General features: G+C 45.7%; 1 protein-coding gene across 1 annotated transcript in view; it reads right to left on the bottom strand.

Annotated features, from left to right (window-relative positions):
* astn1 (astrotactin 1) overlaps window positions 1–13007 on the bottom strand; it is a 3463295-nt gene that overhangs the window by 1425306 nt on the left and 2024982 nt on the right. The window lies entirely within an intron of this gene.

The raw sequence follows: 13007 nt of genomic DNA, 5'->3' as shown, positions 1-13007 counted from the left end.
ATGATACATAATAAAGCGGGCGAGCACTGAGTCCAAAATATACTTTCATTACAAGCTTATCATTTCAGAGCTTTTAATTTCAAAGTACTGAATCTTATTAATTGGGGCGAGGGATTGGAAAAGCAGCAGTACAGTGCGATGCCCAGAGGAATTGGAGATGCAAGACATCTCTTCACGATCAGCTTGGCCTCAATCTGAGGCTGTCAAAGGCAGCAAGCACACTGAAATGGAATTTATCACAGAGTATGAGAGAAACACTGACAAGCTCACTTCCTCTGTTCAAACCTGGTGGTAGCAAAACATGGTACAGGCAGCAAGGGGAAATTCATAGCCCAGGTTAGGCCTCCCTCCTTTCCATATGGCTACTGCTGCACCAGAATGTAGGATCCAGGACTAGACTCCCTGACAACTACATGTGCAGGAAGTGTATCCAGCTGCAGCTCCTGACAGACCGCATTGCGGCACTGGAGCTGCGCATGGATTCACTCTGGAGCATTCGCGATGCTGAGGATGTCATGAATAGCACATTTAGTGAGTTGGGCACACGACTGGTAAAGATTACACAGGCAGATAGGGAATGGGTAACCATCAGGAAGAGCAGTAGAAGGAAGGTAGTGCAGGGATCCCCTGCGGTCACCTCCCTCCAAAACAGATACACCGTTTTGGGTACTGTTGGGGGAGATGACTCATCAGGGGAAGGCAGCAGCAGCCAAGTTCATGGCACCGTGGGTGGCTCTGCTGCACAGGAGGGAAAGAAAAAGAGTGGGAGAGCAATAGTGATAGGGGATTTTATAGTAAGAGGAATAGATGGGCATTTCTGCGGTCGCAAACAAGACTCCAGGATGGTATGTTGCCTCCCTAGTGCAAGGGTCAAGGATGTCTCGGAGCAGCTGCAGCGCATTTTGGAGAGGGAGGGTGAACAGCCAGCTGTTCTGGTAAATAAAGGTACCAACAATATAGGTAAAAAACGGGATGAGGTCCTACAAGCTGAATTTAGGGAGCTAGGAGTTAAATTAAAAAGTAGGACCTCAAAGGTAGTAATCTCAGGATTGCTCCCAGTGCCACGTGCTAGTCAGAGTAGGAATCGCAGGAGAGTTCAGATGAATACGTGGCTGAAGGAATGGTGCAAGGAGGAGGGTTCCAAATTCCTGGGACATTGAACCGGTTTTGAGGGAAGGTGGGACCAGTACAAACTGGACGGTCTGCACCTGGGCAGGACCGGAACCGATGTCCTAAGCGGAGTGTTTACTAGTGCTGTTGGGGAGGGTTTAAGCATAATAGCAGGAGGATGGGAATCTATGCAGGGAGATAGAGGGAAGTAAAATGGGGGCATAAGCAAAAGGAAGGAAGGAGAAAAGTAAGAGTGGAGGGCAGAGAAATCAAGGGCAAAAATCAAAAAGAGCCATAGTACAACATAATTCTAAAAGGACAAAGTGTTAAAAAGCAAGCCTGAAGGCTCTGAGTCTCAATGCGAGGAGCATTAGTAATAATTGGATGAATTGACTGCGCAGATAGCTGTTAACGGATATGATGTAATTGGAATTACGGAGACATAGCTCCAAGGTAACCAAGGCTGGGAACTCAATATCCAATGGTATTCAATATTCAGGAAGGATAGACAGGAAGGAAAAGGAGGTGGGGTAGCGTTACTGGTTAAAGAGGAGATTAACGCAGTAGTAAGGAAGGACATTAGCGTGGATGATGTGGAATCTATATGGGTAGAGCTGCGAAACACCAAATAGCAGAAAACGTTAGTGGGAGTTGTGTACAGACCACCAAGCAGTAGTAGGGATGTTGAGGATGGCATCAAACAGGAGATTAGGGATGCGTGCAATAAGGACACAGCAGTTATCATGGGTGACTTTAATCTACATATTGATTGGGTTAATCAATACTGTGGAGGAGGATTTCCTGGAGTGTATAAGGGATTGTTTTCTAGAGCAATATGTCGAGGAACCAACTCGAGAACAGGCCATCCTAGATTGGGTCTTGTGTAACGAGAGAGGATTAATTAGCAATCTGGTCGTGCGGGGTCCCTTAGGGAAGAGTGACCATAAGATGGTAGAATTCTTCATTAAGATGGAGAGTGACATAGTTAATTCAGAGACTACGGTCCTGAACTTAAAGAAAGGAAACTTCGATTGTATGAGACATGAATTGGCTAGGATAGGCTGGAGAATGATACTTAAAGTGTTGACGGTAGATAGGCAATGGCAGGAGCGGGAGTCCAGGGCAGCGTCGGAGAGGCCTATAACAGGCCCAGCAGTTCGTGAGATGGGAGTTTGTGGAGCGGGAGTCCGGGGCAGCGTCGGAGAGGCCTATAAAAGGCCTGTGGGTTCGGGAGGCCAGCGGGAGTTCGGAAGAGGCGTCGGAGAGGCCAGCCGGTACATGTGCAGGGCAGAAGGTAAACAAAGGAGTAGAAAGAAATCGAAATAGCCTTGGAAATAGCGGATGCATTGACAGTCATTTTCCAACATTCCATAGACTCTGGATCAGTTCCTATGGAGTGGAGGGTAGACAATGTAACCCCACTTTTTAAAAAAGGAGGAAGAGAGAAAACAGGGAATTATAGACCGGTCAGCCTGACATCGGTAGTGGGTAAAATGATGGAATCAATTATTAAGGATGTCATAGGAGTGCATTTGGAAAGAGGTGACATGATAGGTCCAAGTCAGCATGGATTTGTGAAAGGGAAATCATGCTTGACAAATCTTCTGGAATTTTTTGAGGATGTTTCCAGTAGAGTGGACAAGGGAGAACCAGTTGATGTGGTATATTTGGACTTTCAGAAGGCTTTCGACAAGGTCCCACACAAGAAATTAATGTGCAAAGTTAAAGCACATGGGATTGGGGGTAGTGTGCTGACATGGACTGAGAACTGGTTGTCAAACAGGAAGCAAAGAGTAGGAGTAAATGGGGACTTTTCAGAATGGCAGGCAGTGACTTGTGGGGTACCGCAAGGTTCTGTGCTGGGGCCCCAGCTGGTTACACTGTACATTAATGATTTAGATGAGGGGATTAAATGTAGTATCTCCAAATTTGCGGATGACACTAAGTTGGGCGGCTGTGTGAGCTGCGAGGAGGATGCTGTGAGGCTGCGGAGCGACTTGGATAGGTTGGGTGGGTGGGCGGGTGCATGGCGGATGGAATGTGGTGTGGGTGGATGTGGGGTTGTCCACTTTGGTGGTGGGAACAGGGAGACAGACTGTTGTCTGAGTGGTGGCGGATTGGGGGGGGGGGGTGCGGCGGGACCTGGGTGTCGTGGTGCATCGGTCATTGGGGGTTGGCATGCGGATGCGGCGGGCGGTTGGGAGGGCGGGTGGCATGTTGGCCTTCATGGCGAGGGGATTTGAGTACAGGGGCAGGGAGGTGTTGCTGCAGTTGTACAGGGCCTTGGTGTGGCCGCGCCTGGAGTGTTGTGTACAGTTTTGGTCTCCTGGCAGGAGGAGGGACGTTCTTGCTGGTGGGGGAGTGCAGCGGGGGTTCACCGGACTGATTCCCGGGATGGCGGGACTGACCTGTTGGGGAGAACTGGATCAACTGGGCTTGTATTCACTGGAGTTCGGAGGAATGAGAGGGGACCTCATGGAGGCGTTTAGGGTTCTGACGGGGTTGGACAGGTTGGGTGCGGGGAGAGTGTTCCCAGTGTTGGGGGGATCCGGAGCCGGGGGACATGGTCTGGGGATGGGGGTGGGCCGTTTGGGGCCGGGATGGGGAGAGACTTCTTCATCCGGGGAGTGGTGGACCTGTGGAGTTCTCTGCCGCAGAGAGAGTTGTTGGGGCCGATTCACTGGATGTATTCAAAAGGGAGTTGGATGAAGTCCTTGCTACTGGGGGGATCGGGGGGTGTGGCGGGAGGGCAGGAATGGGATGCTGAAGTTGCATGTTCAGCCATGGACTCGTTGAGTGGCGGTGTGGGCTGGAGGGGCCGAGTGGGCTACTCCTGCGCCTATTTTCTATGTTTCTATGTTTCTATGTCATTGATTGTGGAAATTGTGATTCTATAGATTAAGCCATTGATTGGGACAGTGTGATTCTATAGATTGGGCCATTGGTTGGGGGAAGTGTGATTCCAAAGAGTGTGGGTATTGATTGGGGACAGTGTGATTCTATAGATTGGGCCAGTGGAGACTATGCGATTCTATAGATTGAGCCATTGATGGCGACAGTGCCATTCTATAGATTGGGTCATTGATTGTGGAAAGAGTGATTCTATTGAGGGAGTGCAGCGCAGGTTCACCAGACTGATTCCCGGGATGGTGGGACTGACATATCAAGAAAGACTGGATCAACTGGGCTTGTATTCACTGGAGTTCAGAGAATGAGAGGGGATCTCATAGAAACGTTTAAAATTCTGACGGGTTTAGACAGGTTAGATGCAGGAAGAATGTTCCCAATGTTGGGGAAGTCCAGAATCAGGAGTCACAGTCTAAGGATAAGGGGTAAGCCATTTAGGACCGAGATGAGGAGAAACTTCTTCACCCAGAGAGTGGTGAACCTGTGGAATTCTCTACCACAGGAAGTTGTTGAGGCCAATTCACTAAATATATTCAAAAAGGAGTTAGATGTAGTCCTTACTACTAGGGGGATCAAGGGGTATGGCGAGAAAGCAGGAATGGGGTACTGAAGTTGCATGTTCAGCCATGAACTCATTGAATGGCGGTGCAGGCTCGAAGGGCCGAATGGCCCACTTCTGCACCTATTTTCTATGTTTCTATGTTTCTATGAAAGGTGACGTCACACCCAAGTGGTTAAGTGATTGGTTGGTGATTGGTGAGTAGTTTCTCTTTTTCTTTTCCCTATCGGTAGGTAACCTTTATCATTGTTGTAGCCAAATTAAGTTAATCTAAGGGTTAAGTCATCGCAGGAGAGATTGGACACATGTTATGCTCCTCCTATTTTTTGTGGGGACTCAGGGACAAGTGTCCCTGACGACTACATGTGCGGGAAGTGTACCCTGCTACAGCTCCTGACAGACCGCATTGCGGCACTGGAGCTGCAGGTGGATTCACTCTGGAACATGCGCGATGCAGAGGATGCCGATTAGTGAGTTGGTCTTACCACAGATAAAGGTTACACAGACAGAGAGGGAATGGATGGCCAACAGAAAGAGCAGTGGAAGGAAGGTAGTGCAGAGGTCCTCTGCGGTCATCCCCCTCCAAAACAGATACACCACTTTGGGTATTGTTGGGCGGGATAACTCATCAGGGCAGGGCAGCAGCAGCCAAGTCCATGGCACCGTGGGTGGCTCTGCTGCACAGGATGGCAGGAAAAAGATTGGGAGAGCTGTAGTGGTAGGGGATTCTATTTAAGGGGAATAGATAGACATTTCTGCGGCTGCAATCAAGACTCCAGGATGGTATGTTGCCTCCCTGGTGCAAGGGTCAAGGATGTTTCAGAGCGATTTTAGGACATTTTGAAGGGGGAGGGCGAACAGCCAGTTGTCATGGTGCATACAGGTACCAACGATATAGGTAAAAAACAGGATTGAGGTCCTACAAGCTGAATTTAGGGAGCTGGGAGTTAAATTAAAAAGTAGGACCACAAAGGTAGTAATCTCAGGATTGATATCAGTGCCACGTGCTAATCAGAGTAGGAATCACAAGATAGCTCAGATGAATACATGGCTTGAGGAGTGGTGCAGAACGGAGGAGTTCAAACTCCTGGGACATTGGTACCGGTTCTGGGGGAGGTGGGACCAGTACAAACCGGATGTTCTGCACCTGGGCAGGATCGGAACCAATGTCCTAGGGGGCGTGTTTGCTAGTGCTGTTGGGGAGGGGTTAAATTAATATGGCAGGGGGATGGGAACCTATGCAGGGAGACAGTGGGAAGTAGAATGGGGGCAGAAGCAAAAGACAGAAAGAAGAAAAGTAAAAGTGGAGGGCAGAGAAACCCAAGGCAAAAATCAAAAAGGGCCACATTGCAGCAAAATTCTAAAAGGGCAAAGTATGTTAAAAAGACAAGCCTAAAGGTTCTGTGCCTCAATGCGAGGAGTATTCGTAATAAGGTGGACGAATTAACTGTACAGGCAGCAATTAATGAATATAATATAATTGGCATCATGGAGACATGGGTACAGGGTGACCAAGGCTGGGAACTCAACATCCAGAGTATTCAACATTCAGGAAGGATAGACAGAAAGGAAAGGGAGCTGGGGTAGCGTTGCTGGTTAAAGAGAAAATGAACGCAATAGTAAGAAAGGACATTAGCTTGGATGATGTGGAATCTGTATGCATGGAGCTGCGGAATACCAAAGGGCAGAAAACTCGAGAGGGAGTTGTGCACAGACCAGCAAACAGTAATAGTGAGGTTGGGGACAGCATCAAACAAGAAATTAGGTATACGTGCAATAAAGGTACAGCAGTTATCATGGGCAACTTTAATCTACATATAGATTGGGCTAATGAAACTGGTAGCAATACGGTGGAGGAGGATTTCCTGGAGTGTATTAGGGATGGTTTCCGAGACCAATATGTTGAGGAACCAATTAGAGGGCTGGCCATCCGAGACTGGATGATGTGTAATGAGAAAGGACTAATTAACTATCCTGTTGTGCGAAGCCCCTTGGGGAAGAGTGACCATAATATGGTAGAATTCTTTATTAAGATGAAGAGTGACACAGTTAATTCAGAGACTAGGGTTCTGAACTTAAGGAAAGGGAACTTCGATGGTACAAGATGTGAATTGGCTAGAATAGACTGGCAAATGATACTTAAAGGGTTGATGGTGGATAGGCAATGGCAAACATTTAAAGATCACGTGGATGAACTTCAACAATTGTATATTCCTGTCTGGAGTAAAAATAAAATGAGGAAGGTGGCTCAACCATGGCTAACAAGGGAAATTAAGGAAAGTGTTAAATCTGCAGAGTTGTTGATGCCGGTTCATTGGATATATCCAAGAGGGAGTTAGATATGGCCATTACGGCTAAAGGGATCAACGGGTATGGAGAGAAAACAGAAAAGGGGTACTGAGGTGAATGATCAGCCATGATCTTATTGAATGGTGGTGCAGGCTCGAAGGGCCGAATAGCCTACTCCTGCACCTATTTTCTATGTTTGTATGTTTCTATCACATGGATGAACTACAACAATTGTACATCCCTGTGTGGTGTAAGAATAAAAAGGGAAGGTGGCTCAACCGTGGCTAACAAGGGAAATTAGGGAAAGTGTTAAATCCATGGAAGAGGCATATAAATCGTCCAGAAAAAGCAGCAAACCTGAGGACTGAGAAAAATTTAGAATTCAGCAGAGGAGGACAAAGGGTTTAATTAAGAGGGGGAAAATAGAGAGGAAGCTTGCCGGGAACATAAAAACTGACTACAAAAGCTTCTGTAGATATGTGACGAGAAAAAGATTAATGAAGACAAATGTAGGTCCTTTACAGTCAGATTCAGGTGAATTTATAATGGGAACAAAGAAATGGCAGACCAGTTGAACAAATACTTTGGTTCTGTCTTCATGAAGGAAGACACAAATAACCTTTCGGAAGTACTAGGGGACCGAGGGTCTAGTGAGAAGGAGGAACTGAAGGATATCCTTATTAGGCGGGAAATTGTGTTCGGGAAATTGATGGGATTGAAGGCTGATAAATCCCCGTGGCCTGATAGTTTGCATCCCAGAGTATTTAAGGAAGTGGCCCTAGAAATAATGGATGCATTGATGATCATTTTCCAACAGTTTATCGACTCTGGATCAATTCCTATGGACTGGAGGGTAGCTAATGGAACACCATTTTTTAAAAAAGGAGGGAGAGCGAAAACTGGTAATTATAGACCGGTTAGCTTGACATCAGTATTGGGGAAAATGTTGGAATCAATTATTAAAGATGAAATAACAGCGCATTTGGAAAGCAGTAACAGGATTGGTTCAAGTTAACATGGATTTATGAAAGGGAAATCATGCTTGGCAAATCTTCTGGAATTTTTTGAGGATGCAACTAGTAGAATGGACAAGGGAGAACCAGTGGATGTGAGGTATTTGGACTTTCAAAAGGCATTTGGCAAGGTCCCACACAAGAGAATAGTGTGCAAAACTAAAGCACATGGAATTGGGGGTAATGTACTGACATGGATAGAGAACTAGTTGGCAGACAGGAAGCAGAGAGTCGGGATAAACGGGTCCTTTTCAGAATGGCAGGTAGTGACTAGTTGGTTGCCGCAGGACTCAGTGCTGGGACCCCAGCTATTTACAATATACATTAATGATTTGGATGAATGAATTAAGTGTAATATCTCCAAGTTTGTACATGACACTAAACTGGGTGGTGGTGTGAGCTGTGAGGAGGACGCTAAGAGGCTGCAGGATGACTTGGACAGGTTAGGTGAGTGGGCAAATGCATGACAGATGCAGTAAAATGTGGATAAATGTGAGCTTGCCTATTTTTTGGTGGCAAAAACACAAAGGCAGAATATTATCTGAATGGTGGCAGATTAGGAAAAGGGGAGGTGCAACGAGACCTGGGTATCATGTTACATCAGTCATTGAAAGTTGTCATGCAGGTACAGCAGCAAGCAGCCCCCGCAAGCGCTACAAAGATTGCATCAAGGCTAACCTCCAGTACTGTGGCATCCGACCAAAGGACTTCGAGAATACAGCAGCTAATAAAATCCAGTGGCGAACCCTCATGAGGACTGCCTGCCAGATCTCCGAAAACAGCCGATGTCAACGCCTGCGGGACACTAGAGATAGACGACATCAGGCACATCGACCTTCCCTTGTCCGACGTGCAAGAGACTATGTGCATCCAGAATTGGCCTATACAGCCACTTGAAGACACATGCCATTGATGATTAGCACATCAACGTCTTTGTTGGATACGACAGACTACCAAGACAGCAGGCAGTGAAGAAGGCAAATGGTATGTTGGCCTTCACAGCTAGGGGATTTAAGTATAGGAGCAGGGAGGTCATACTGCAGTTGTGCAGGGCCTTGGTGAGGCCTCTCCTGGAATATTGTGTTCAGGTTTGGTCTCCTAATCTGAGGAAGAACGTTCTTGCTATTGAGGGAGTATAGCGAAGGTTCACTAGACTGATCCCCGGGATGGCAGTACAGACATATGAGGAAAGACTGGATCGGCTAGGCTTATACTCACTGGAATTTAGAAGAATTAGAGGGGATCTCATAGAAACTTATAAAATTTTGACGCGACTGGACAGGTTAGATGCAGGAAGAATGTTCCTGATGTTGGGGAAGTCCAGAACCAGGGGACATAGTCTAAAGGTAAGAGGTAGGCCATTTAGGACTGAGATGAGGAGAAACTTCTTCACTCAGAGAGTTGTTAACCTGTGGAATTCCCTGCCGCAGAGAGTTGTTGACACCGGTTCATTGGATATATTCAAGAGGGAGTTAGATATGGCCATTACGGCTAAAGGGATCAAAGGGTATGGAGAGAAAACAGGAAAGGGTTACTGAGGTGAATGATCAGCCATGATCTTATTGAATGGTGGTGCAGGCTCGAAGGGCCGAATGGCCTACTCCTGCACCTATTTTCTATGTTTGTATGTTTCTATCACATGGATGAACTACAACAATTGTACATCCCTGTGTGGCGTAAGAATAAAAAGGGAAGGTGGCTCAACCGTGGCTAACAAGGGAAATTAGGGAAAGTGTTAAATCCAAGGAAGAGGCATATAAATCGTCCAGAAAAAGCAGCAAACCTGAGGATTGGGAGAAATTTAGAATTCAGCAGAAGAGGACTAAGGATTTAATTAAGAGGAGGGAAATAGAGAATGAGAGTAAGCTTGCAGGGAACATAAAAACTGAGTGCAAAAGCTTCTATAGATATGTGAAGAGAAAAAGATTAGTGAAAACTCATGTAGGTCCCTTGCAGTCAGAGTCAGGTGAATTCATATTGGGGAACAAGGAAATGGCAGACCATTTGAACAAATACTTTGGTTCTGTCTTCACTAAGGGAGACACGAATAAACTCCCGAAAATACTAGGGAACCGAGGGTCTAGCGAGAAGGGGTAAGTGAGGGAAATCCTTATTAGTCAGGAAATGGTGTTTGGGAAATTGAAGGGACTGAAGGCCGATAAATCCCCAGGGCCTGATAGTCTGCAGCCCAGAGTACTTAAGGAAGTGGCCTTAGAAATAGTGGATACATTGATGGTCATTTTCCAACATTCCATGGACTCTGGTTCAGTTCCGATGTATTGGAGGGTAGCTAATGGTAACCCCACTTTTTAAAAGAGGAGTGAGAGAGAAAACAGGGAATTATAGACCTGTTAGCCTGACATCGGTGGTGGGGAAAATACTGGAATCAATTATTAAAGATGTAATACCAGCGCATTTGGAAAGGAGTGACAGGATAGGTCCAAGTCAGCATGGCTTTATGAAAGGGAAATCATGCTTGACAAATCTTCTAGAGTTTTTTGAAGATGTAACTAGTAGAGTGGATAAGGGAGAATCAGTGGATGTGGTGTATTTGGACTTTCAAAAGGCTTTTGATAAGATCCCACACAAGAGATTAATGTGCAAAATTAAGGCACATGGTATTAGGGGTAATGTATTGACGTGGAAAGAGAATTGGTTGGCAGACAGGAAGCAAAGAATGGGAATAAACGGGTCCTTTTCAGAATGGCAGGCAGTGACTAGTGGGGTGCCGCAGGGTTCAGTGCTGGGACCCCAGCTATTTAAAATATACATTAATGATTTAGACGAAGGAATTGAATATAATATCTCCAAGTTTGCAGATGACACTAAGCTGGGTGGCAGTGCAAGCTGCGAGGAGGATGCTCAGAGGCTGCAGGGGGACTTGCACAGGTTAGGTGAATGGGCAAATGCATGGCAGATGCAGTATAATGTGGATAAATGTGAGGTTATCCACTTTGGTGGCAAAAACAGGAAGTCAGATTATTATCTGAACGGTGACAGATTCGTAAAAGGGGAGGTGCAATGAGACCTGGGTGTTATGGTACATCAGTAATTGAAGGTAGGCATGTAGGTACAGCAAGCAGTAAAGAAAGCAAATGGCATGCTGGCCTTTATAGCGAGGGGATTTGAGTACAGGAGCAGGGAGATCTTACTGAAGTTGTACAGGGCCTTTGTGAGGCCTCACTTGGAATACTGTGTGCCGTTTTGGTCTCCTAATCTGAGGAAGGACATGCTTGTTATTGAGGAGTGCAGCGAAGGTTCACCAGACTGATTCCCGGGATAGCACGACTGACATATGAGGAGAGACTGGATCGGCTAGGCTTATACTCTCTGGAATTTAGAAGAATGAGAGTGGATCTCATAGAAACTTATAAAATTCTGACGCGACTGGACAGATTAGATGCAGAAAGAATCATAAAGATAAGGGGTAAGCCATTTAGGACTGAGATGAGGAGAAACATTTCACTGAGAGAGATGTGAACCTGTGGAATTCTCTGCCACAGAAAGTTGTTGAGTCTAGTTCGTTGGACATATTCAAAAGCGAATTACATGTGGCCCTTACGGCTAAAGGGATCAGCAGGTATGGAGAGAAAGCAGGGGTGGGGTACTGAAGTTGCATGATCAGCCATGATTATATTGAACAGCGGTGCAGGCTCGAAGGGCCGAATGTCCTGTTCCTGCACCTATTTTCTATGTTTCGATGTTTCTTCTAGTTTAATGGGTCTGCATGTGAGCAGGTCTGTCGATCTGACGCCCTCCGACCTAACTAAGTTGCAATGGGAAATGTGGCCACCATGTGTCCCTCTCTCCAAGCTCAATGTTTACCCGAGATGGATAGGTGCACAAAACTGGTTGAAAATGATGCCATCTCCTTTCTTCCTACGTTATCGAGCAGTTCAGTGCAAATTAATAATTTCATGGAGAAAATATTTAGTTATTTATCGTCATGAAATGTCATTTTTTGGAAAGGCAGTTCTTTCCTTTTGTTTTGAATCCTAACATGGTATTGCTTGCCTGATGTCTGACTCTTATCCATAACCACTTCTTTGACTCTCATCTGCTGCCATAGTTTTCCATTGCCTATACCCAAACCCTGATCACCTCCATATTTAAGGTGCATTAATACCAAGAGACAGCGACCGAAAGCACAATGCACCTAAATTATCAGTGAAAGATCAATTTAACAATGGATGATTTTCAAAGTTAACAATCACCCAATTTCTGTGGCTATTCAATGCAGCTACTCAAGATAATTAGTGATAATGCTAACATACAAACAATATAGTGCCTCACAATGAAACACCTTCAACAAAAACATTATTTAAAATATAATGAACGTTAAATCACATTATGCTACTCTATTTCCATGACAAGTGGAGTCGACCACTTATTGACAATTTTTGAATGGTCTGCCAGCTCTGATCAATTGTAATGAGGTTATGGGTCAATAGTTTTTTGCACAAATGACTTTGGTGAGCTGTCTTGCAAGGCATTTACCGTGTTAGTAAATAGATAAGAGTGGAATGACCAAATTAATAATAGTGTTCACATCACAGATTGCATGTACATCTTATATAATATAATTATATAGTGCATTGCAAATGCTCACATAGCACAACTATAATCAATAGCTATAACATAGTTGCATTTACATTTTCTGAAAGGTCTCTTTGTTCTGGCCTTATGAATCCAAACACTTTCTGTTGAAGTGATAAGATACTCAGTGCACGAGGTTCATCATTATAGGCTGTCGCTTGTATCAAGGATGACTTGCTTCCACGCCAAAAAAAGGATGAGTTCACAGATATATCGAATTACATCGTGAAGGATGGAAGTTGCCTGTGCGTGGATTTTTTTAATGTGTGGTGGCCGTTGCACACCAGCTTGACAGAGCTAAGTCTTGGTCCAGTGGCAAGGATTACCCAAGACAACTGGATACCTGCTCTGCTGCACGGACCTCGTGCGCACACATGGCCGCTGCACGCTGCTCCTTTTATGGCCCCTGCTGCTGATGGTTTCTCGCAGGTCGGGGCCTCTATGAGGTGCATAGGATTTCTGGACATACAACACAGAAACAGGCGTTTAGGCTCCACTCAAGCCTCCTCCCGTGGGCTGGCCCGTGCTGCCCC

This window comes from Pristiophorus japonicus, chromosome 8 (genome assembly GCF_044704955.1).
Source record: "Pristiophorus japonicus isolate sPriJap1 chromosome 8, sPriJap1.hap1, whole genome shotgun sequence".
In the NCBI taxonomy this organism is placed as follows: Eukaryota; Metazoa; Chordata; class Chondrichthyes; family Pristiophoridae; genus Pristiophorus; species Pristiophorus japonicus.
The sequence above is the reverse complement of the archived record's forward strand: the minus strand, read 5'-3'. Positions and strand labels throughout refer to the sequence as shown.